Source organism: Schistocerca cancellata, chromosome 5 (assembly GCF_023864275.1).
Source record: "Schistocerca cancellata isolate TAMUIC-IGC-003103 chromosome 5, iqSchCanc2.1, whole genome shotgun sequence".
Taxonomy (NCBI): Eukaryota; Metazoa; Arthropoda; class Insecta; order Orthoptera; family Acrididae; genus Schistocerca; species Schistocerca cancellata.
The window spans coordinates 135,823,069-135,847,895 of record NC_064630.1 but is presented as its reverse complement, the minus strand read 5'-3'; positions in this window follow the sequence as shown (position 1 = coordinate 135,847,895).

Below are 24,827 nucleotides of genomic sequence, written 5' to 3'. Positions count from 1 at the left end.
TAAATCAGGATGGCCGGAGACGGGATTGAACCGTCGTCCTCCCGAATGCGAGTCCAGTGTGCTAACCACTGCGCCACCCCGCTCGGTCACTTGTTTGATCTTTTCTGCCCACGTCCCATACCTAGACCATTAGATATGGAAACATTTCTATACGCCTTTCTTGCATTCACAACACCGTGGCCCAAACTGAAATTAATTGTTTTTTAGCGTAAATCAGTTTCGCACTAGATAGCTACAGTGTTTCGGTGCCATACGATAATCACAGGCCGCAGTGGAGCTCTGTGACTATCTTCACTTGAAGTACACTATTGGCCATTAAAATTGATACACCAAGAAGAAATGCAGATGATAAACGGATATGCATTGGACAAATATATTATACTAGAACTGACATGTGATTACATTTCACGCAGTTTGGGTGCATAGATCCTGAGAAATCAGTACCCAGAACAACCACTTCAGGCCGTAATAACGTCCTTGAAACGCCTGGGCATTGAGTCAAACAGAGCTTGGATGGCGTGTACAGGTACAGCTGCCCATGCAGCTTGAACACCATACAACAGTTCATCAAGAGTAGTGACTCGCGTATTGTGACGAGCCAGTTGCTCGGCCACCATTGACCAGAAGTTTTCAGTTGGTGAGAGATATGGAGAATGTGCTGGCCAGGGCAGCAGTCGAACATTTTCTGTATCAGGAAAGACCCGTACAGGACCTGCAACATGCGGTCGTGCATTATCCTGCTGAAATGTAGGGTTTCGCAGGGATCGAATGAAGGGCAGAGCCACGGGTTGTAATACATCTGAAATGTAACGTCCACTGTTCAGAGTGCCGTCAATGCGAACAAGAGGTGACCGAGACGTGTAACCAATGGCACCCCGTACCATCACGCCAGATGATACGCCAGTATGGCGATGTTGAATACACGCTTGCAATGTGCGTTCACCGCGACGTCGCCAAACACGGATGCGACCATCATGATGCTGTAAACAGACCCTGGATTCATCCGAAAAAATGACGTTTTGCCATTCGTGCACCCAGGTTCGTCACTGAGTACACCATCGCAGACGCTCCTGTCTGTGATGCAGCGTCAAGGGTAACCGCAGCCACGGTCTCCGAGCTGATAGTCCATCTGCTGCAAACGTCGTCGAACTGTTCGTGCAGATGGTTGTTGTCTTGCAAACGTCCCCATCTGTTGACTCAGGGATCGAGACGTGGCTGCACGATCCGTTACAGCCATGCGGATAATATGCCTGTCATCTCGACTGCTAGTGATATGAGGCCGTTGGGATCCAGCACGGCGTTCCGTATTACCCTCCTGAACCCACCGATTCCATATTCTGCTTATAGTCATTGGATCTCGACCAACGCGAGCATCAATGTAGCGATACGATAAACCTTTATCAAAGTCGGAAACAGGATGGTACGCATTTCTCCTCCTTACACGAGGCATCACAACAACGTTTCACCAGGCAACGCCGGTCAGCTGCTGTTTGTGTATGAGAAATCGGTTGGAAACTTCCCTCATGTCAACACATTGTAGGTGTCGCCACCGGCGCCAACCTTGTGTGAGTGCTCTGAAAAGCTAATCATTTGCATATCACAGCATCTTCTTCCTGACGGTTAAATTTCGCGTCTGTAGCACGCCATCTTTGTGGTGTTGCAATTTTAATGGCCAGTAGTGTAGCTACAGTGTTTTGCTGCCATACGATGGTTACAGCCCGTCGTGGAGCTCTGCGACTAGCCTCACTTGAAGTATAATCAGCCGGTACGTCCAGACAGAAGAGAGCAGATCGGAGTTTAGCCCGCGGTTGACTCGTGGAGGCAGCCAGCCACCTGGGCTGCGGCAGACGGCAGAGCGGCGCTGTTGGCGGCTGCGTCTGCGGGGGCGCCCGGCGCGGCGTCCCGTAATTGGCGACACGGCCAGGTGGCGGCGCGCTGTTCCTCTGCTGTTGGTGGCTGTGGTGGTGGTGGGGGGTCTAATTGAAACGGTGTCGGCCGCTGGCGGCATTAATATGGATGCCGGCCGGCGCACCGGGTTATCAACCTCTGGCGGCCCACGCGCTGCGCAGACAGCAGTGGCGGCGGCCGCAGCAGCAGCAGCTCCGCCATTCAGGAAAGGCTGGCCGCTCTCTCTGGCTGACACCTCGGTACCAGTTCAGCTACTGTTGACGACAGTACGTGGCATCCAGCACTGTACTCATGTGTCAATTTTTCTGAGATAATGTTTTGTTCGCATAACTTTTAATGTAGCCGTCATGTGTGTCCACTGAAATCCATAACTGGTACGCCCTACTGACATAAAATTATATTTGTTTGATGTCAATAATTTCTCTCTCTCTCTCTCTCTCTCTCTCTCTCTCTCTCTCTCTCTGTGTGTGTGTGTGTGTGTGTGTGTGTGTGTGTCTGTGTGTGTGTGTGTGTGTGTGTGTGTGTCTCACCACGTTACGAAGCATATTCAGAAAATATATTTTTATATTTTTCTACGAAAAGTATATCTGAGAATAAAATTGGGTACGGTTAATACACTTTTTGACTATTTTTCCACTATTCAAAAATGGGTTTAAATGGCACTGAGCACTATGGGACTTAACTTCTGAAGTCATCAGTCCCCTAGAACTTAGAACTACTTAAACCTAACTAACCTAAGGACAGCACACACATCCATGCCCGAGGCAGGATTCGAACCTGCGACCGTAGCGGTCGCGCGGTTCCAAACTGTAGCGCCTAGAACCGCCCGGCCACCCCGGCCGGCTTTCCACTACTCACTATCCCGTTGAATGCATGTGGTGAGCCGTGACACAAGATTCTTTATATCCTCCTCGAAGAACTCGTCCGCAACTCGTGGTCGCGTTTTCGCTTCCCGAGCACGGGGTCCCGGGTCCGATTCCCGGCGGGGTCAGGAATTTTCACCTGACTGGGTGTTTGTGTTGTCTTCATCATTTCATCATCATTAATGAAAGTGGCAATAGTGGTCTGAGCAAAGATTGGGAATGTGTACGGGCGTTGAGAACCGCGCAGTTGAGCGCCCCACAAACCGAACATCATCATCGAAGAACTCCCCCCTCCATTCCAACTCCATTACCCAACTGCAGAACTTCTTTTTGCATCTGGTCGGTAGTTGAAAAGTCATTTCCACTCATATGTGCCTTCAGGGAGGTGAAAAGACGATAATCTGAGGACGTCAAGACGTAGCAATATGGGGAGGGGTTTGAAAACGTCCCAACCAAATGTGCCCAACAACGCCTTGCTAGGTAAAGGTGTGTGAGGACGGACGGGCGCTGTGCAACAAGCACACTTCACTCGCCAGCATTCCCCTCCTTTTGTTTTGAATGCTCCTTTTGAGTTTCTTTAGGGTCTCACAACATTGTTGTCCATTGATCGTCTCCTCCTGAGGCAGAAATTCGACCAAAATGATGTCTTTTCGGCACCAATACACTGAAGCCATGAGTCTCTTACCCGAAATGTGGTTTGGAATTTTTTGGTACATGGGTAACTGGTGTGACGCCGCTGTGTCTTTTTGTCTCAGGGATGTAATGAGCCAGCCCATGCTTCATCCCCAGTCAAAATCGAGTCCAGAAGATCCCCCCCTTCCAATTCAAGTCGCCCAACTCACTCGTAGGACTATTGACCCATTTTTTCTTTTTCTGTTCTGTCGGCTGTTTTGGTACCCATTTTGCGCACAGCTTCTGGTATCCCCGCGTTTCTGTTCTGGAGATTCGAGGAAATACCGTAGAAACGTCATCCAATGTCAACGGCGGTCTTGATAAACAGATTCCTCGATTTCTTGCACCAACTCATCAGTCAAATTGGAAGGTCTTTCACTCCACTGCTAGTCATGAACATTTGTTCTGCCTCCACTAAACGCCCTATAAACAGACTCGTTCTGTTCATAACAACGTCACCGTACAACATTTAGATATGAAAAAAAAAATCGATAGGTGTTCTTCCTTCCGCGACTAGGATCAAAGCACGTGGCGCCGGCCGCGATGGTCTAGCGGTTCAGGCGCTCAGTCCGGAACCGCGCGACTGCTACGGTCGCAGGTTCGAATCCTGCCTCGGGCATGGATATGTGTGATGTCCTTAGGTTAGTTAGGTTTAAGTAGTTCTAAGTTCTAGGGGACTGATGATCACAGATGTTAAGTCCCATAGTGCTCAGAACCATTTTTTTTTAACAGCACGTGGCTTGCACTTGGCGGAACTTCTTACCGACATCTTTCACGCAACTGGACACTACAATGTGAGTTTACGTACTACCGTGTTTTTCCGGCGCTCGCTCTGGTCAAGGGATCCTCTTCTATCTCTCAGTGTAGCCAACGCTAAAAAAAGATGCACAGAACGAGGAATTCCGCCTTACGCAAGACACCTTTTCAGTTTCGTTTTAGGTAGACATTTTTCAGCACTTTTTGTGCTATCTTCAGTGAGTTATTCTATTTTCTTACTTACATGAAGCTACTGGGTACTATGTTGGTAGCTATTCTGCTACACAATCTAGAAATTATCATGGCTTTGATGTTTTAGTTTTTACTCATCTATTTTTTTTGAGAGGTGAATACGCTGATTTCTGTGATTTATGGTCGTTTGACAACGCACTTTCTACGGATTTTCAAACATGGGCAGAGTTTTCGCCGCCATTACGTGTTGTTGTAGCTGAAAATTCGAAGAAATTGCATTGTCAAACTACCGTAAGTCACAGAAATCAGCGTACTCACCTCTCCAAAACATATGAGAAAACATTACAACATCAAAGCCATGACAAACTGTAGACTGTGTAGCAGAGACTAGCTACCTACATAAATACCCAATAGCTTCATGTAAGTAAGAAAATAAAATAACCCACTCATTATAGCACAAGAAGTGCTGGAACATGTCTGGGTAAAACGAAACTGAAAAGGTGTCTACCATAAGGCGGAGTTCCACGTCCTATTTTCATAGTAAGCACGGACATAAGAAGAATTGCGACACCACAAGATGCTTAGAAAAGATACAGCCCGTTATGATCAAAGTACACTTATTTTCTGAACATGCCTCGTATAATTAGTTCCCGGGTTCGATTCCCGGCGGGGTCAGGGATTTTCTCTGCCTCGTGATGGCTGGGTGTTGTGTGCTGTCCTTAGGTTAGTTAGGTTTAAGTAGTTCTAGGTTCTAGGGGACTGATGACCGTAGCAGTTAAGTCCCATAGTGCTCAGAGCCATTTCGTATAATTAAGGGCTCTCAGAGGAGTCGTTGATTCTACTTTTTCTGCACATTTCCATGACCGACCAAATCTTATTCTTCAGACGCCGCGAGCTTAACTGTGTACAATTTTATTCATCAGAGTCGGTAAATTCTGAGAGAATGTGCATCTCACGGAAGTCAATTCGAGCTCAGAAACACAAAAGAGCATCAAAGGGCGTAGCGCGCGCAAGGAGTCCAAATTGCTATAAAAGGCGCCGCTACACCAACAATACCTGACAGTCTGGTTAGAGTCCAGGTAATGAGGACCTACAACAACACACTTCGCAGCACCAGAAGAAAACGGCTGAGTGGTCCTCGAGTCAAAATACTGAGCGGAAAAGTGGAACTAACAACTTGGCTGAACACTTGAAAACGTACCTTTAATTAATGTCGCTGGGAATTGCTTCTTAGCCACAATCATGAACCTCACAAATTTAACACTATATGGCAGTAGGTAAAAAAAAAAAAAAAAAAAAAAATGAAAAATGTCTGTAGTGAGTCAGTAGCATACTCCGACGTATCGCTCTGAGCACTATGGGACTTGGTTCAAATGGCTCTGAGCACTATGGGACTCAACTGCTGAGGTCATTAGTCCCCTAGAACTTAGAACTAATTAAACCTAACTAACCTAAGGACATCACAAACATCCATGCCCGAGGCAGGATTCGAACCTGCGACCGTAGCGGTCTTGCGGTTCCAGACTGCAGCGCCTTTAACCGCACGGCCACTTCGGCCGGCACTATGGGACTTAACATCTATGGTCATGAGTCCCCTAGAACTTAGAACTACTTAAACCTAAGGACATCACACAACACCCAGTCATCACGAGGCAGGGAAAATCCCTGACCCCGCCGGGAATCGAACCCGGGAACCCGGGCGCGGGAAGCGAGAACGCTACCGCACGACCCCGTCTCCGACGTATAAACAACATTGCACTTACAAGCGTATGAAGGTGGAAGCCAAAATAATATCCTTCACAAGGTGACTGATAACACTTGGGGCTCTGAACCACAAACTCTGAGAACGACGGCGCTAGCAGCATGTTACACTGCTGCAGAATATGCGTGCCCTGTCTGGTACAAATCTACCCATGCAAGCGTAGTCCACGTGGTGGAAAATGAAATGTGTAGACGTGTTACGGGTAGAAAAAAAAGTTAACTATAACGGCCGGAGATGTCATACTTATTAAAAAATTACGAACTATTATGCCAGGGTGCAGAGTGGGACGAATTTCTTTTTCAAGTCCAGAGTTTCGTCCCCTTCTTCAAGGACATTTTCAATGGGGGTTGTAGCATATTCGAAGGTCCAATGCGCACCGTGGTCAGTAACGAGCCAGGGTGTACATCGGACCTTTGAAAAAGCAACAACTCTCATTGAAGACGTTCTCTATAGGTGGGATCGAGACTTTTGTTGGAACAAAGACTTCGTCCGACCGCGGCATAACGGCTCGGAATATTTTAACAGGTTATTTGAAATCTATGCCACGTGTAAGAGTCTAGCAACCTGCAGGCATAGGCCCACCGGATACTCGTCGTGAAGTAGCTGTCAACGCAAAGATAACAAATCAGGCTCATAAGGAAAATCATCCATTGCACGGACACGTTGCACCAGGTGCGAGGATGAGGTCCAGAAGTAAGTTTCCTCCTGCACAGAGCAGCATTACAGCGAGGAAAGCTGAATTTCTCCACTTGAGCGTATCTCTACCTGGCCTCTCCTTTCCACTTGGGTATGAACAGATTTGGATCATATGCAGGCCGCTCACTCGTCTTCGTTCTAGAGTTCAAAGAACCACCAGTAAGCTCCGTAAATGGCACTTCCCTATGGATACCACCAACTGTGATTACGGAGAACCATGGAGCACCTATGATCAACTGAGTCCTGCATCCTGCACAGGTGAAGATCTTCTACTTGCAACTCTGAGCGCGATTGTACCTGCAAGATTTTGCTCAACTATAACGTTGCTTGATTGCTCTTTCTTTCATTTGCTTTTAATGGTGATAACCATGTAGGTATTTCTCACACGAATAAACAAATCGCAAAGAAAATCAGAGAGATTGCATCACATTATGAGGACAGATAGATATTCCAGGCGTTAGTCCTACGGTTCATTTAATTCTCCACCCCGTCACTTGCCAGTTATCTCCTGCGCCGAAACTAGAAGTGCAGATTACGATACAGTTCGATGGAATAATGTACTCCTCCAAAAAATGGTTCAAATGGCTCTGAGCACTATGGGAGTTAACATCTGAGGTCATCAGTCCTCTAGACTTAGAACTACTTAAACCTAACTAACCTAAGGACATCACACACATCTATGCCCGAGGTAGGATTCGAAATTGCGACCGTAGCAGCCGCATGGTTCCGGACTGAAGCGCCTAGTACCACTCGGCCACAGCGGCCGGCCGTCCTCCTCCATTTTCAGATCTGCAGAGGAAGTTTTACAGTTCAAAATGGTTCAAATGGCTCTGAGCACTATGGGACTCAACTGCTGAGGTCATTAGTCCCCTAGAACTTAGAACTAGTTAAGCCTAACTAACCTAAGGACATCACAAACATCCATGCCCGAGGCAGGATTCGAACCTGCGACCGTAGCGGTCTTGCGGTTCCAGACTGCAGCGCCTTTAACCGCACGGCCACTTCGGCCGGCAAAGTTTTACAGTTAATGCTGTGTAAACATTTCGGGGTGGTGATGACACATGTTACTAGAGCTACTGTCAAAAGCGCAGTAAACGAATTTCACAGAATTACGGTAGAGACGAATTTTCTCAGAATAGCACTTTCCGTTGTCAGCTGGACTTCCTGATGGCTGTGCCGTGCCGTCTCTCACGGGTGTAAGATATAACTGTTCTGAAGGAAGCAACAGAGGTAAGACGTTAGGTAATAATAGCTCGTCGTAGCAGCAGTTCCCATCCCTACAAGCAAAACGACGAGACGAGTAATGCGGCGAAAGGCGCTGTGAATTTCCGACAGCAGTCATTACGGCGTGTCCCCACAGATTGGAGGGGCCCGGGTTTACGATGATGCGACGCGACGTCATTGGACAGAGATTAGTTGCGTCTCCGCGGCTGCCATTGTGGCGTCCGCGAGAGAATGACAGCTTAATGGCGGGCCGCGTGGCGTCTGTGATAAAGGCCGCGGGGACGGCCGTAGGCGGGTGTTTATAATCCTTGCTACACTCGCCTGGCGAACAGATATACAGCGACACGGCCGGCCGGCTACGTGGGCAGACCGTGTGTGGGCGGCGGGCTGCTATCCTTCCCAGAAACTGGCGGCTACACGGGGCGCCGGTGACAGCAAAGCCGCGGCCATCCGTCAGCGTCCGGGAATAGGGAGGCACAGTACTCCAGGTACAATGCTGGTGCTGATACTGCAGAGATAACTGCGACGACGACGACGACGATCTCAATGATGATCATGACGGTGTCGTAGTGATGACGGTGAACAAGATACACTGACGTCCGCCGCTCGTGGTCTCGCGGTAGCGTTCTCGCGTCCCGGGTTCGATTCCCGGCGGGGTCAGGGATTTTCACCTGCCTCGAGATGACTGGGTGTTTGTGTTGTCCTCATCATTTCATCATCATCCAGGAAAGTGGCGAAATTGGACTGAGCAAAGATTGGGTAATTGTACGGGCGCTGATAACCACGCAGTTGAGCGCCCCACAAAGCAAACATCATCATCATCATCAAGATACACTGACGTGGGATACCTCCTAGCATCGTGTCGGACCTTTTTTTTGTCCGGCGCAGTGCAGCAACTCTACGTGGCATGGACTGAACAAGTGGTTGGAAGACCCCTGCAGAAATATTGAGTACTGTTGCCTCTATAGCCGTCCATATCTGCGGACGTGTTGCCTGTGCGCGATGTTGTATCAGAACTGACCTCTCAATTATGTCCCACAAACAGATGTTTTACAAACCAGTTGCGACAATTTGCCCCGGTGATAGGGCGTATCTACATCTACATGGTTACTCTACAATTCACACTTAAGTGCCTGGCAGAGTGTTCATCGAACCATTTTCATACTACGAGGGCAGTTCAATAAGTAATGCAACACATTTTTTTTCTCGGCCAATTTCGGTTGAAAAAAAACGGAAAATTCTTGTGGAATATTTTCAAACATTCCCGCTTCGTCTCGTATAGTTTCATTGACTTCCGACAGGTGGCAGCGCTGTACGGAGCTGTTAAAATGGCGTCTGTAACGGATGTGCGTTGCAAACAACGGGCAGTGATCGAGTTTCTTTTGGCGGAAAACCATGGCATCTCAGATATTCATAGGCGCTTGCAGAATGTCTGCGGTGATCTGGCAGTGGACAAAAGCACGGTGAGTCGTTGGGCAAAGCGTGTGTCATCATCGCCGCGAGGTCAAGCAAGACTGTCTGATCTCCCGCGTGCGGGCCGGCCGTGCACAGCTGTGACTCCTGCAATGGCGGAGCGTGCGAACACACTCGTTCGAGATGATCGACGGATCACCATCAAACAACTCAGTGCTCAACTTGACATCTCTGTTGGTAGTGCTGTCACAATTGTTCACCAGTTGGGATATTCAAAGGTTTGTTCCCGCTGGGTCCCTCGTTGTCTAACCGAACACCATAAAGAGCAAAGGAGAACCATCTGTGCGGAATTGCTTGCTCGTCATGTGCCTGAGGGTGACAATTTCTTGTCAAAGATTGTTACAGGCGATGAAACATGGGTTCATCACTTCGAACCTGAAACAAAACGGCAATCAATGGAGTGGCGCCACACCCACTCCCCTACCAAGAAAAAGTTTAAAGCCATACCCTCAGCCGGTAAAGTCATGGTTACAGTCTTCTGGGACGCTGAAGGGGTTATTCTGTTCGATGTCCTTCCCCATGGTCAAACGATCAACTCTGAAGTGTATTGTGCTACTCTTCAGAAATTGAAGAAACGACTTCAGCGTGTTCGTAGGCACAAAAACCTGAACGAACTTCTCCTTCTTCATGACAACGCAAGACCTCACACAAGTCTTCGCACCCGAGAGGAGCTCACAAAACTTCAGTGGACTGTTCTTCCTCATGCACCCTACAGCCCCGATCTCGCACCGTCGGATTTCCATATGTTTGGCACAATGAAGGACGCAATCCGTGGGAGGCACTACGTGGATGATGAAGAAGTTATTGATGCAGTACGACGTTGGCTCCGACATCGACCAGTGGAATGGTACCGTGCAGGCATACAGGCCCTCATTTCAAGGTGGCGTAAGGCCGTAGCATTGAATGGAGATTACGTTGAAAAATAGTGTTGTGTAGCTAAAAGATTGGGGAATAACCTGGTGTATTTCAATGCTGAATAAAACAACACCTGTTTCAGAAAAAAAATGTGTTGCATTACTTATTGAACTGCCCTCGTACTTCTCTACCATTCCACTCTCGAATGGCACGTAGGAAAAAGGAACACCTAAATCTTTCCGTTCGAGCTCTGATTTCTCTTATTTTATTATGATGATCATTTCTCCCTACTTAGGTGGGTGACAACAAAATATTTTCGCATTCAGAAGAGAAAGTTGGTGATTGAAATTTCGTAAATAGATCTCGCCGCAAAGAAAACCGCCTTTGTTTCAGTGACTGCCATCCCAACTCGCGTATCGTATCAGTGACACTCTCACCTTTATTGCGCGATAACACGAAACGAGCTGTCCTTCTTTGCACTTTTTCGATGTCCTCCGTCAATCCTACCTGGTAAGGATCCCACACCGCGCAGCAATATTCCAGCAGAGGACGGACAAGTGTAATGTAGGCTGTCACCTTGGTGTTTTTGTCGCATCTTCTAAGTGTTCTGCCAACAAAGCGCAGTCTTTGTTTCGCCTCCCCCACAATATTATCTATATGGTCCGTCCAGTTTAAGTTGCTCGTTATTGTAATTCCTAGGTATTTAGTCGAATTGACAGCCCTTAGATTTGTGCGATTTATCGTATACCCTAAATTTATCGGGTTTCTTTTAGGATCCATGTGGATGACCTCGCAATTTTCTTTGTTTAGTGCCAATTGCCACTTTTCGCACCGTACAGAAATTCTCTCTAGATCTTTTGTAATTGAAACTGATCGTCTGATGATTTTACTAGACGGTAAATTACAGCGTCATCTTCAAACAATCTATGATATTCCTTTTGTCAGTTGCAGCCTCGGACCAGGAAGTGCTAGTCTGTCACAATGGTTTGTCTAGAACATGTGTGATGCTTGTATTAAACACTTTATGCTCCATCCTAAAAGGGCATAGGACCGAAACAAAACGAAACGCCACATCCATGAAAACAAGTTTCAGGAGCGGATGGCATGCTCCTGAGGATAACATTAAATCTGATAGTGGGCATATAGTCCTAAACTAGTAATGGCATTAAAATAAAGGTTCATGAAATTATTTGTGGTTGGATGCGTTCTTCGCCAACAATCATTAACAGCCGCATAAAGAAATACCCAGCGCCGGTAAAGTAACATTTGAATGAGATATGAATCATATACACGCCGTCAGAGCCAAACAATCTATCACCGCGGTTGCTAGAGCGCTCGCACCAACAGAAAGCGATTTCGCATCAGGTGTAAGTTGGCTACCATGCTACCTGTAGATTCTCAGTTCTTGAGCTCGGAAGAAGTGAGTCAACACAGAGAGCATTTCGTCTTCGATTCAGCACGGAACCAACGAGTAGGAAAAGCACACTGCGTTGGTTTAAGCAATTTCAGCGAATTTGATGTGTCCGCATATTCGGCTATCAGATTTTTGCCGTGCAGCAGGACGGGTCACTGTAAACATTTAAAATAGAACGTGCCTTCGTAAACTATAGAATTTCCTGTTTCCAACTGTAAATAGGGCGTCTCAAACCTTTTCGGTCAGACTGAAACATGTGATAGTGGGTCCACAGCCGATTATTTTCAGATTGGGGAACTGGTCGGAAACGCATATTTATTGTATTACGCAAATACACAACGTACGCCGCTTAGTAACAACGTAGCTCATAATGATTGTTCTCCGTGCATCGTAGAGCTTTAAGGACACTACATCTTGCAGCACTGTATATTAAATGCATGTCTCGTGACACGTAACGTTCTACCTCTGACTAAGCGTGATGCACTGTGCATAGTAACACACTTCACCATGGACACATCACAAGCTGTCTGCCGAATGCACACCACTATTCGCTGCTGTGAGTTGCCCATTGCATCAAATGTTGATGCATCTGTGCGATTCAAGCGGTCATCACATGACACACGCGCTACGAGGTAAGTTGTGTACAATAGGTTTGGTAGTCAGATGTGTACGCTGTTTATCACCCGCTGCCTGTTCCTGTGTACAACAGTCACCCGGGATCTTTGCGAGAGTGCGGCAGAACTGCATGCGCCGTTACCATGCACGCACTGCGACTGGCGGTCGTCATTTTGAACTATTAGTAGGAGCTACGATGTTCATACGGTGTATGCTGTGTACGACCGTAAAGCAATAAATTTGCATTTCCCACCATTGGATCCCTATCTCAATGTAATCGGTTGTGGATCCACAGTCACCAGCTTCAATGTCACAAAAAGTTTGAGTCACCCTGCATATCTGCGGTAGTGTAACATCAGAACTGCGGCCAAGACACTGATATCAAAAATGGTTCCAATGGCTCTGAGCACTATGGGACTTAACATCGGAGGTCATCAGTCCCCTAGAACTTAGACCTACTTAAACCTAACTAACCTAAGGACATCACACACATCCATGCCCGAGGCAGGATTCGAACCTGCGACCGTAGCGGTAGCGCGGTGCCAGACTGTCGCGCCTAGAATCGCTCGGCCACACCGGCCGGCCATTGATATCAACAACGTATTGCTGTGCTGGAGAGAAAAACCAACATTTACAGGAGGAAAGTCCAAGAAGCGATTGAAATTTCCAAGAGTGAATGTAGTTTCAGTAAAATAGACGCGTATTGGCTTCCCGCCATCAAGGAAGTGAATACGCAACCGCTTTGCGCGAGGAATACAAACAACGGCCAAGAAGCCACCTCTGCGGCACGACAATAATATTTTGATAAACATTCCCCTTCTCTTGCTCTGCCTATTTCGCATCTATCGCATGGTGGCGGCCCACTGATAGTAGCCGGAAGTTGCTGTGCTTCTTCAACGGAAGCGCTTGAAAACGTCACTTTATAAGTGCAAAAAAAAAAAAAACATCCTAAAGAAGTTCGCAACAGAGGGGTCGAAATGTCGATCGCGATGAAACTAAAGAGGAACATGACGCAGCCTGACAACCTAGACTGTTTTACCGTAAATTTATATTAATTATTCGTATCCAGTTTATGTTTTGTGAAATAAAAAATAATTATAACTGAATCGGGTACATTTTTAGAATAACCCTGTATTTGATTTTGAATGGAACAGTGGGGAGAGGAGGACGGTGGAGGGAGGGGGCTGAGGAGAGGGGGAAGTTCGACACAAGCATCTGTTAAGTTGTGAGATAAAGTTGCGCAAGATGACTGCGACCATAACGCAGATTGCAAGAACTTCCTATACACTGCTTTAATGGATGGCTTAAAAACAACAGATCATACACACACACGGTATTTATATATAAAACTCTGTAAGATGACTTGTGCAGATCTTTGCACGATTCCGTATCAGTTCCGTTACATTTTATTTTCGTAACTGAAGTGGAAAGTATAGATTGCTGAGTGGTGGCTGAAAGGTTCTCACGCAAGGAAGCGGATTCAGGGCCATCCCGTGTCTGTTGCAGCAGAAAAGCCATTACTCATGTTGGGTGGGCCGGCCGGGGTTGCCGAGCGGTTCTAGCCGCTACAGTCTGGAACCGCTCGACCGCTACAGTCGCAGGTTCGAATCCTGCCTCGGGCATGGTTGTGGTTGATGTCCTTAGCTTAGTTAGGTTTACGTCGTTCTAAGTTCTAGGGGACTGATGACCTGAGATGTTAAGTCCCTTAATGCCCAGAGCCATTTGAACCATTTTTTTAATCTCTTAGGTGCGGCCACAAGGGTGCGTTAGCACCAAGTACCCTCTTGCACCGAGAATATATTTAACAAGGATGTCAATAAGAACCTGTCTTTTCATTCCCATGAAACGTGAAAGATTTCCCATCATCTCAACAGTATTTCCGTTCGTCCAATCATGTATATTCCCTCCATTTCTAGGTGCCTTGTACGCTGATTGAGCCACTGGTGAAACACCGTTAAAACTATGTACCAACCAAATTAATTACTTATGCACATTTGTACGCTGTATGAGGTAAACTTTCTCTGCCTTCGCCTCTATTTCTCTTGTTTCAACGCACCTTCCCGTTCGACACATTGGCTACAACCATGTTCTCTCCTCTTCAACGGAGCTTGGGTCGAGGACAAAGAATTTTGCGTTCTTGGGATTCGCTTTCTGGCATTCTGTTGAGGCTCTTCCTGAATATTGTCTGAGCAGTTTGCAGACTTTAAGGGTCGCTCTTGCCAAAGTCATGAGGTGATAGTTACATATGTCAGTGTCGCACTGAGCAGCTCGCATGTGACTAGTTCTTTGTGCCTCTTTGTTTATTGGGTTATTTTCTCTTGTTAATTTGAAAATCCGAGTTGAGCAGATAAGGAACTCTGGTTTTGTTGTTCTTTCAGTCTTTCTAACTATGTCAATCAGAGCACCACATAATTAACTTCACTATTTCATGTTAATTTTCTGTGAGTTTGTTTTTCAAGAATCACATTACAATAAGACCCTCCGTTATTTCTGAATCTAAAAAAGGTAATTTTGGTATCGACATCCACTTATGAACCCTAGTTCCTAGAACTTCTCCCATAATCAAGCGACCCTTATGTAACAAATATGATCAGGAGTACACTAGGAGGTTGTTTCAGTGTGATGGTGTTATCTTTGTGGGCCATGGCTAAATTATTAATGGAATGTTGTATAACGTGCAAATTTTTTTGTTTTCGTGACGAATGGGTAGCGCTCACAGTCTTTATTTCGGAGCTCAACCTTTACTAATGCAGGTTAGTTTCAACACATTTCTGGCTTAGTCCGTCCTCAGAGCATAAAACAAATTGATTTCATACATGGTACGGTGCCACGTGAGTGCATGCTCAATATCTGTGTTCAACAGTTGAGAATGTACTCACGTGACGCCATCCCAAATATGAACTACTTTTTTTGATATTCTGAGGACGGGCTACACACGAAAGGCGTCAAATATAAACAAGGGATCTGTTGTTTTTGCCGCCCGCTGTGGTTGGGCGGTTCCCTGATCACAGATCAATCGAGAAAACAGGAAGAAGGTGGGTGGAACTATGAAAAAAATAAGCAAAATATACAAACTGAGTAGTCCATGCGGAAGATATGCAACATCATGGCTCGTGTGAGCTCAGGAGCGTCGTGGTCCCGTGGCTAGCGTGAGCAGCTGCGGAACGAGAGGTCCTTGGTTCAAGTCTTCCCTCGAGTGAAAAGTTTACTTTCTTTATTTTCGCAAAGTTATGATCTGTCCGTTCGTTCAATGGCGTTTCTGTTCACTGTAATAAGTTTAGTGTCTGTGTTTAGCGACCGCACCGCAAAACCGTGCGATTAGTAGACGAAAGGACGTGCCTCTCCAATGGGAACCGAAAACATTTGATTGCAAGGTCATAGGTCAACCGATTCCTCCACAGGAAAACACGCCTGATATATTCTATACGACACTGGTGACGGCATGTGCGTCACATGACAGGAATATGTTGTCGACCCAACTAACTTGTACACTTGGCGAATGGGTAAAAAGATTCTTCTACCTTTCCAGATTTAGGTTTTTTTGTGGATGTGATAATCACTCCCAAAAAAGTGATGAAAACATAAGAGTTCGTCACATAAACTGCAACAAATGAATGCAACAGTTTACAGCAGCACAGTTTTCCCTGTGCTCTGTCAAAACATATGTTTTTGACGTTTGCAAATTTTTCCATGTGTAGACCGTCAAATCCTGCATATGTCGAAGCAAATCTGAACATGTCCTGGAATTTCGGAGAGCGAAGTTGATTATGTGTGAGTGCCTGAACTTTGTTAATTGTCTGAAAATAAAAAAAACAAACTTTTCACTAGAGGGAAGACTTGAACCAAGTACCTCTTGTTCCGCAGCTGCTCACGCTAACCACGGGACCACGGCGCTCTTGAGAACACACTAGCCTCGATGTTGGTATATCTTGCGAATGGACTACTCAGTTTGTATATTTTCCTTATTTTTTTCATAGTTCCACACAACTTCTTCCTGTTTTCTCTATTGATCTGTGTTCAGTTTTTCAAGGCCTATCCACTGTGCCAACTTATAACTAAATGTGAGGGGGGTGCGATGGGGAGATTCCCTTGTTAGAGCTATTTGAACCATTTTGTTGGTTTTAAGCGACCAGTTACAGCAGTGCATAATGCCGTGAGCACGGAGGCGGCGCGACAGGGCCGAAGGCTCTGTCACCGGTGGACGAATGCAAGCGTTTTGCACAGCGCTGACACGCGTGGCTGGACTGTTAGCACCAGACGGTGGGGGCGTCTGGTAGCATCCGTAGGGAGACGGGACGCGGAAGTACGCGACGCTGTTCGTCGGCTACTCGTCGTTGCAGCGGCAAGAGTGCAGGTTGCGTGTTTCGCAACACCGTCGGCACTTGCAAACCGGGCGACAGGTGATCCGGCGCGCAGGCTCCGGTTCCAGCCGCCGGGCCGCACTTCCAGGTCGCGACCACAATCCTTGTCCAGCCCACTATGACAAGCGGACAAAGCGCACACACTCCACTAGTCAGTCTGTACCGACATATATGAACGTAGGGGCCGTTACATAACGCTTTATATATAATTATTATTGTTGTTGTCTGCAGCGTTAACACTGGTTTGAAGCTGCTCTCCTCAATGGTGTAGCCGGTGCAAGCTTCTTCGTAGCCGGCTTGGACGAAATATGGAATCACCGCTTGAACATAGACACAGATACTAGCCAACGCTGCTGGTTGCGCTGTTCAAATGGTTCAAATGGCTCTGAGCACTATGGGACTTAACATCTGTGGTCATCAGTCCCCTACAAGTGAGAACTACTTAAACCTAACTAACCTAAGGACATCACACACATCCATGCCCGAGGCAGGATTCGAACCTGCGACCGTAGCAGTCGCGCGGTTCCTGACTGAGCGCCTTAACCGCGAGACCAGCGCGGCCGGCTTTGCGCTGTTCTATTTGACAGCGAACGGCACCTGCTCAATGTCCTCAATATGTTGCAAATGTCAGTGGTCAGAACAGTTTTCTGTGTACTTGTGAGAGAATTATATCAGACCTCAGTGCTGTTTGAGAGAAACAGCCAGTTGCTCGGCCACCATTGACCAGACGTTTTCAATTGGTGAGAGATCTGGAGAATGTGCTGGCCAGAGCGGCAGTCGAACATTTTCTGTATCCAGAAAGGCCCGTACAGGATCTGCAACATGCGGTCGCGCATTATCCTGCTCAAATGTAGGGTTTCGCAGGGATCGAATGAAGGCTAGAGCCACGGGTCGTAACACATCTGAAATGTAACGTCCACTGTTCAAAGTGCCGTCAATGCGAACAAGAGGTGACCCAGACGTGTAACCAATGGCACCCCATACCATCACGCCGGGTGATACGCCAGTATGGCGATAACGTATACACGCTTCCAATGTGCGTTCACCGCGATGTCGTCAAACACGGATGCGACCATCATGATGCTGTAAACAGAACCTGGATTCATCGGAAAAAATGACGTTTTGCCATTTGTGCACCCAGGTTGGTCGTTGAGTACACCATCGCAGGCGCTCCTGTCTGTGATGCAGCTTCAAGGGTAACCGTAGCCATGGTCTCCGAGCTGGTAGTCCATGGTGCTGCAAACATCGTCGAACTGTTCGTGCAGGTGGTTGTTGTCTTGCAACTTGACTCAGGGATCGAGACGTGGCTGCACGATCCGTTACAGCCATGCGGATAAGATGCCTGCCATCTCGACTGCTAGTGATACGAGGCCGTTGGGATCCAGCACGGCGTTCCGTATTACCCTCCTGAACCCACCGATTCCATATTCTGCTAACAGTCATTGGATCTCGACCAACGCGAGAAGCAATGTAGCGATACGATAAACAGCAATCGCGATAGGCTACAATCCGACCTTTGTCAAAGTCGGAAACGTGATGGTAAGCATTTCTCCTCCTTACACGAGGCATCACAACAACGTTTCACCAGGCAACGCAGATCAGCTGCTGTTTGTGTATGAGAAATCGGTTGGAAACATTCCTCATGTCAGCACGTTGTAGATGTTCCCACCGGCGCAAACCTTGCGTGAATGCTCTGAAAAGCTAATCATTTGCATATCACAGCATCTTCTTCCTGTCGGTTACATTTCGCGTCTGTAGCACGTCATCTTCGTGGTGTGGCAATTTTAATGGCCAGTTGTGTACTTATAAAGAAAATTTCCTGGCGATTCTTCGAAATACGTTTGCTACTTCACTCTGTTCAACTTAGAATGCGTTTAATTTTGCTAGTGCCCTCAGGCAGAGGCAGTGTAGTATCACAAAGAAGTTGTAGCAATAGTCAAGGGTTTCTGAGCTACATGGTTTTGGTCTGTGTGAGCTACGCATATCGATATTTACGTAAGAAACAGAATTTACAGAGGGACCAAATTAATGTGCATAGCTCACAGTATGGAACAGAAGAAAACCTTCCTCGCCGAGTCGCAGCACGAGTCTGCATCTTATATCTACTTAGAAGGAAGCGTGTCTGAAGACAGGGTTTCATTCCACACGGCAAGTGGAAGCCCTGGAGAGAATGTGCAGGCAGGGTGACGCAGGGTCAGCAGGTGTAGGCGTGAGGCGCGGGTGCTGCGATTTACGGCGGAGCCCTGCTTGCCCTGCCCTGTTGCCTGGTGTTCCCTGCTGGCACACGCCCACACTCGGCGCCCCGTGGCAACCCGTGCCCTACAGCCGAACACTCGAGGTATCCAAGCCTGCCACTGGCAACCACCCTCTCAGCGTCACCTTGCCATCAGCACGGGATTCACTTCCCTGTGTCACATGTTTACTTTTACAGTACTATTAATTCATTCTATTAATGTTGTTGTTGTTGTTGTGGTCAGTCCAGAGATTGGTTTGCTGCAGCTCTCCATGCTACTCTATCCTGTGAAAGCTGCTTTAGCTCCCAGTAGCTACTGCAGCCTACATCCTTCTGAATCTGTTTAGTGTATTCATCTCTTGGTCTCGCTCTACAATTCTTACCCTCCACGCTGCCCTCCAATACTAAATTGGTGACCCCTTGATGCCTCAGAACATGTCCTACCAACCGATCCCTTCTTCTAGTCAAGTTGTGCCACAAACTTCTCTTCTCCCCAATCCTATTCAATACTTCCTCATTAGTTATGTGATCTACCCATCTAATCTTCAGCATTCTTCTGTAGCACCACATTTCGAAAGCTTCTATTCTCTTCTTGTCCAAACTACTTATCATCCATGTTTCACTTCCATACATGGCTACACTCCATACAAATACTTTCAGAAACGACTTCCTGACACGTAAGTCTATACTCGATGTTAACAAATTTCTCTTCTTCAGAAACGCGTTCCTTGCCATTGCCAGTCTACATTTTATATCCTCTCTATTTCGACCATCAGTTATTTTGCTCCCCAAATAGCAAAAATCCTATACAGTGTAAAAAAAAAAAGCTACATATACAAAAATTTTAGAGTACTAAGAGGGGATGAAAAGGAACTTTTTTACTGTGAGAAAAATGTCATAGGTGCACCTTTTGTCCACTAGGGCTTCATGAAGGTTTTGAGGCGAGTGATGTTCAGAGACGGTGTTCAAACTATCGTATGATGAATACTGTTTTAGAGATGTTGTTGCTCTCTTATGGAGTTCTTTCTGTGGGTTTGGATGAAGCGAGAGATACACGCCAGAAAAGTAAGTTACCCGTTTAGCTGAAGCTGCACCCATTGTCGGTGATACACCTGTTTGTTTTAAGGATGTTACATAAACATTATCTCGCAAATATCAGTTGTGCATTGATGTAAACGCAGAAAATTTGCAGCAACATCTCTAAAGCAGTATTCGTAACACGGCAGTTAGAGTATCTTCTCTGAACGCCACTAGCGCCGGAACCTTCATGTTAACCTGCAAGGGAAACGACGCACTTGTAACATTTTTGTCACAAATCCTGATAAGCCAAAACCTTATGATAGCATGCTTAATAGCTTGTTTGTCCGCCTTTGGAGCGAAACCCATCACTGATTCTGCGTATCAGGGATCCTACAGTTTTTTGGTAGGTCTGTGGAGGTGTGTGGCATTAGATTAAAAAATCAAATGGCTCTGAGCACTATGGGACTCAACATCTTAGGTCATAAGTCCCCTAGAACTTAGAACTACTTAAACCTAACTAACCTAAGGACATCACACACACCCATGCCCGAGACAGGATTCGAACCTGCGACCGTAGCAGTCCCGCGGTTCCGGACTGCAGCGCCAGAACCGCTAGACCACCGCGGCCGGCCTGTGTGGCATTAGATATGTACGCACATGTCACGTAATTCGCCTAAATAAGGGCCACACATTTGCATATGCGGTGATGGCGCCCGATAGCGACCCAAATGGGCGCCACAGGATTTACATCAGGCGAATTCGGTCGCCAAGACGTCATCGTGAGTTCACTATAACGCTCCTCAAACCACTGTAGCACGGTTCTGGCTCCGAGACACGGACAATTATACTGCTGAAAGGTGACATCGCCGTCGGGGAAGACATCAAGCAAGAAGGGATGCAGGTGGTTCGCAGCTGTCAGCGTGTCTTCGATTGTTATCACAGGTCCCGTGCAATCGCAGGAGAATGTCTCCTATAGCGTAATACCGCTTCCCCCAGCGTGCGCCCGTTGCTCGCTGCACGTTTCGAGCCGCCGTTCACCTCGATGACGGCGTTTGTGGAGACGACCATCGACCTAATGCAGCAAAAATGTGATTCACCTGAAGAGCCGACACCTTTCCATTGATCGACGGTCGAATCCCGATGGTCCCGTGCCCATTTCAGTCGTAATTAGCTCAAATGGCTCTGAGCACTATGGGACTTAACATCTGAGGCCACAGTCCCCTAGAATTTAGAACTACTTCAACCTAACTAACCTAAGGATATCACACACATCCATGCCCGAGGCAGGATTCGAACCTGCGACCGTAGCGGTCGCAATCGTAATTGGCGATGTCGATGGATCAAAATATGAGCACGTTGGGGTGGTCTGCTTCAGAGCTCCATGTTGAACTATTTATGATGAACAGCGGGCTCCGAAACACTCGTGTGAGCACCAGCATTGTGCCGTTTTAGCAGAGATGCCACCGATCAACGTCTATCCTACTTTACAGAGCAGACAAGCCTCCGAACCGCACGTTCTGTGATGAGTCGTGGACGTATAACGGTTTAGCGCCCAGTGGTAACTTCACTACCTCTTTCCACACCTGCTCACGACTGTACCACGTAAACATTCGAACCGCTTCGCGGTTTTCGAGATACCCGTTCACAGGCTCTACGTAATATTACTCTGCCCTTTGTGAAAGTCGCTTATCTCAATGGATTTCCAGCCTATATCTTCGCTAGGGTGATCCCTCGTCCGTCTCTGCTCTGCTTACATACTTTTCTTACCGCGTCATGTGGACCCAACCCCACCAGATGGCATCCAACGTCGCGGAGGCAGTGGTAATAATGTTTTGGCTTATCACCGTAAACCAAGTTATCTTTTTTATCTCCTCTAAAAACTCTGAAAGTCTGTGTATGTAGGTTTTTTTTTTCTCATCCTGCATAAGGGTTCCAACTGCGTGAAATAAATTTATGTAGCAGCATTATTCGTTGGGTAGGTCATTCACAAGTCACGCGCAATTGTTAAACACAACAGGTGTTCCGGATATTGATGTACAGGTAACAGCACATGACTTGTGGGTAACAATTTCTGAACGCATGAGAATGCCAGAAGAGTAGAAACCGCATTTGATACACAAAATATTTTACGCATTCGGAGCTGCTAAAAAAGGTGCGTAGATGTGCAATGTGAACGAAATAATAATTAACTGAGCATAAAATGTAATTCTGTCAGAGTCCAAAAGGTCTTTGGAACTTCGGTTGAACGGAATAGATTGTGTTTTTAAAAGAGGCATTATGTTAAATATCAACAAAAGCAAAAGAAGGGTGACGAAATATAGTAGAATTAAATTAGGTGCTGCTGACGGAATTAGATTATGAAATGAGATATTAAAAGTAGTTAATGAGTTTTGCTGTTTGAGCAGCACGGAAAGTGTCAACGGCCGAAGTAGAGAGGATATGGAATGCAGACTGGGCAGTAGTAAGGAAACCGTCTCTGAAAAAAAGAGGTATTTGTTACTACGGAAATGAATTTAGCTATTATGAAGTATTTTATGACGTTATGTGTCTGAATTGTAGCCTCGAACGGAAGTGAAACGTGAACGAAAGGAATACAAGCTTTTGAAAAGTGGTCCAGAAGGTGAAAAACTGCTGCATCGACTTGCGGAGAAAACAGCGTTACGCCTCAATTTGAATAAAAAATTAGGGATAGTATGATAGGACGCTGTGAGTCATCAACAAACTGTAGATTTCATAATGAAAGGAAGAGTGTGTGTGGGGGGGGGGGGGGAGAGAGGAGGTTAACATCGTACAGGGAGAACACGGCTTGACTAAAGCTGGCAACTGCAAATGGATGTAGTATGCGGAAGCAACGGAGAGACGAAGGCGCTTCCACAGGATAGATTGCCCACAACAACATTCAAAATTTCTCGCAGGAATTTCTGCCCTTCTGGAAGCCAAAGCATGAGAAAAATAGGACATGTGATTTTTAGGATAAACAATCCGCAAGGTGTATGGGCGAAAAGAGAAATGAGTTTTTTTTTAAACAAAGAAATTCGCCAAATAGCCGTGCTCATTGAGAAGTTATTTTATTTTCGCTACCAGTTTTGGCAATTGAGTACGCTGTCTTCAGGCCCCATATGCACCTCTAAAAATCATCGATGTTGGCAACCTGTGGCCATTTGTTTGTGGATGTCGTGAATTCGTAGCTCAAGTGCTTCCTTCGAATACTTGAGTGCAACTGACCTCGAGGGAAGCATTTGAGCTACGAATTCACGACATCCACAAACAAATGGCCACAGGTTGCCAACATCGATGATATTTGAAAGGTGCATATGGGGCCTGAAAACAGTGTACTCAATTGCCGAAACTGGTAGCGAAAATAAAATAATTTCTCAATTTGCACGGCTGTTTGGACAGTTCCTTTGTTAAATATTTGACCAGCCGCTGTCGCACGTCCACAAAGAATTAACAGAAACCGAAAAATTGGAGGTTGACAAATCTCCTGGCGGACTATTTGTACCCTATTGCCGGCCGCTGTGGCCGAGCAGCTCTAAGCGCTTCAGTCCGGAACCGCGCCGCTGCTACGGCCGCAGGTTCGAAACCTGCCTCGGGCATGGATGTGTGTGATGTCCTTAGGTTAGTTAGGTTTAAGCAGTTTTAAGTCTAGGGGACTGATGACCTCCGATGTTAAGTCCCATAGTGCTTAGAGCCATTTGAACCATTTTGTGCCCTATTAAAGACTTGTTTGTTCAGCGAGGCAAGACTCCAGCATATTTCTCTAACTGAATCATCACTCACACGTAGATGTAGATGTTTTTAACGCTATACGGAGAACTGTGACCACCTTGAAACCTGCTCCAACAAATCTCCATTCGCAGCGCAATTTTGTTGAGTGGTCACTGGACTGCATTGTTTGCAACTATTCACGTCCTTTCTGTGAGTGGGAGAAATCACAGCGTGCTACATGCCACCAGCGACGAGCTCTTATTTCAGCTGCTAGCAGGCGCACGCTTCAAGTTAAATACTCGTTCTTCAGTAGTCTGCGTTCAGTGGCAACTACAGCCTCGGAGCACGGCAGTACTGTGCAGTCCGCCCGTGTCGTCAGATCCACCGCGAAACCGCAGTCTCGAGCCGGCGAGACGCGTGTCGGATGCACACTGGGCCGGTTCACTTTCACCCCACCTGCGGTCGTCGTCTCCGCCTACACAAACAAAAAAGTTGCTGTCACCTTGTCATTATTGCCGACTGGGAGGCGGCGAAAAGGTAATCATAAGATCTTCCCGCCTGGAGTCAAATCTACATCTCAGCTGACCGCGTTAGTTACATGCCTTTCTATATACAGGGCGAGAAAAAACTACGTACACTAAGTTTAGTGGTTTTTTTTTTTTTTTTTTTTTTTTTTTTTTTTTTTTTTTTTTTTTTTTTTTTTTGACCAGCAGGCAGATGCCAGACGTGCATTAGTGCTAACGGACGACATTTTCAGCAAGATCCCTAAAACAGTATCCATCACGCGTCAATTTGAGCCCCGTCTCTGAACTTCACTTGCGTTAACGCCTTCAAAAACCTTCACCGACCCTTACTGGTGGAGGACGACGGTTCAATCCCGCGTCCGGCCATCCTGATTTAGGTTTTCCGTGATTTCCCTAAATCGCTCCAGGCAAATGCCGGGATGGTTCCTTTGAAAGAGCACGGCCGACTTCCTTCCCCGTCCTTCCCTAATCCGATGAGACCGATGACCTCGCTGCTTGGTCTCTTTCCCCTAACAATCCAATCCAATCCTTACTGGCGGAACAGTGCACCT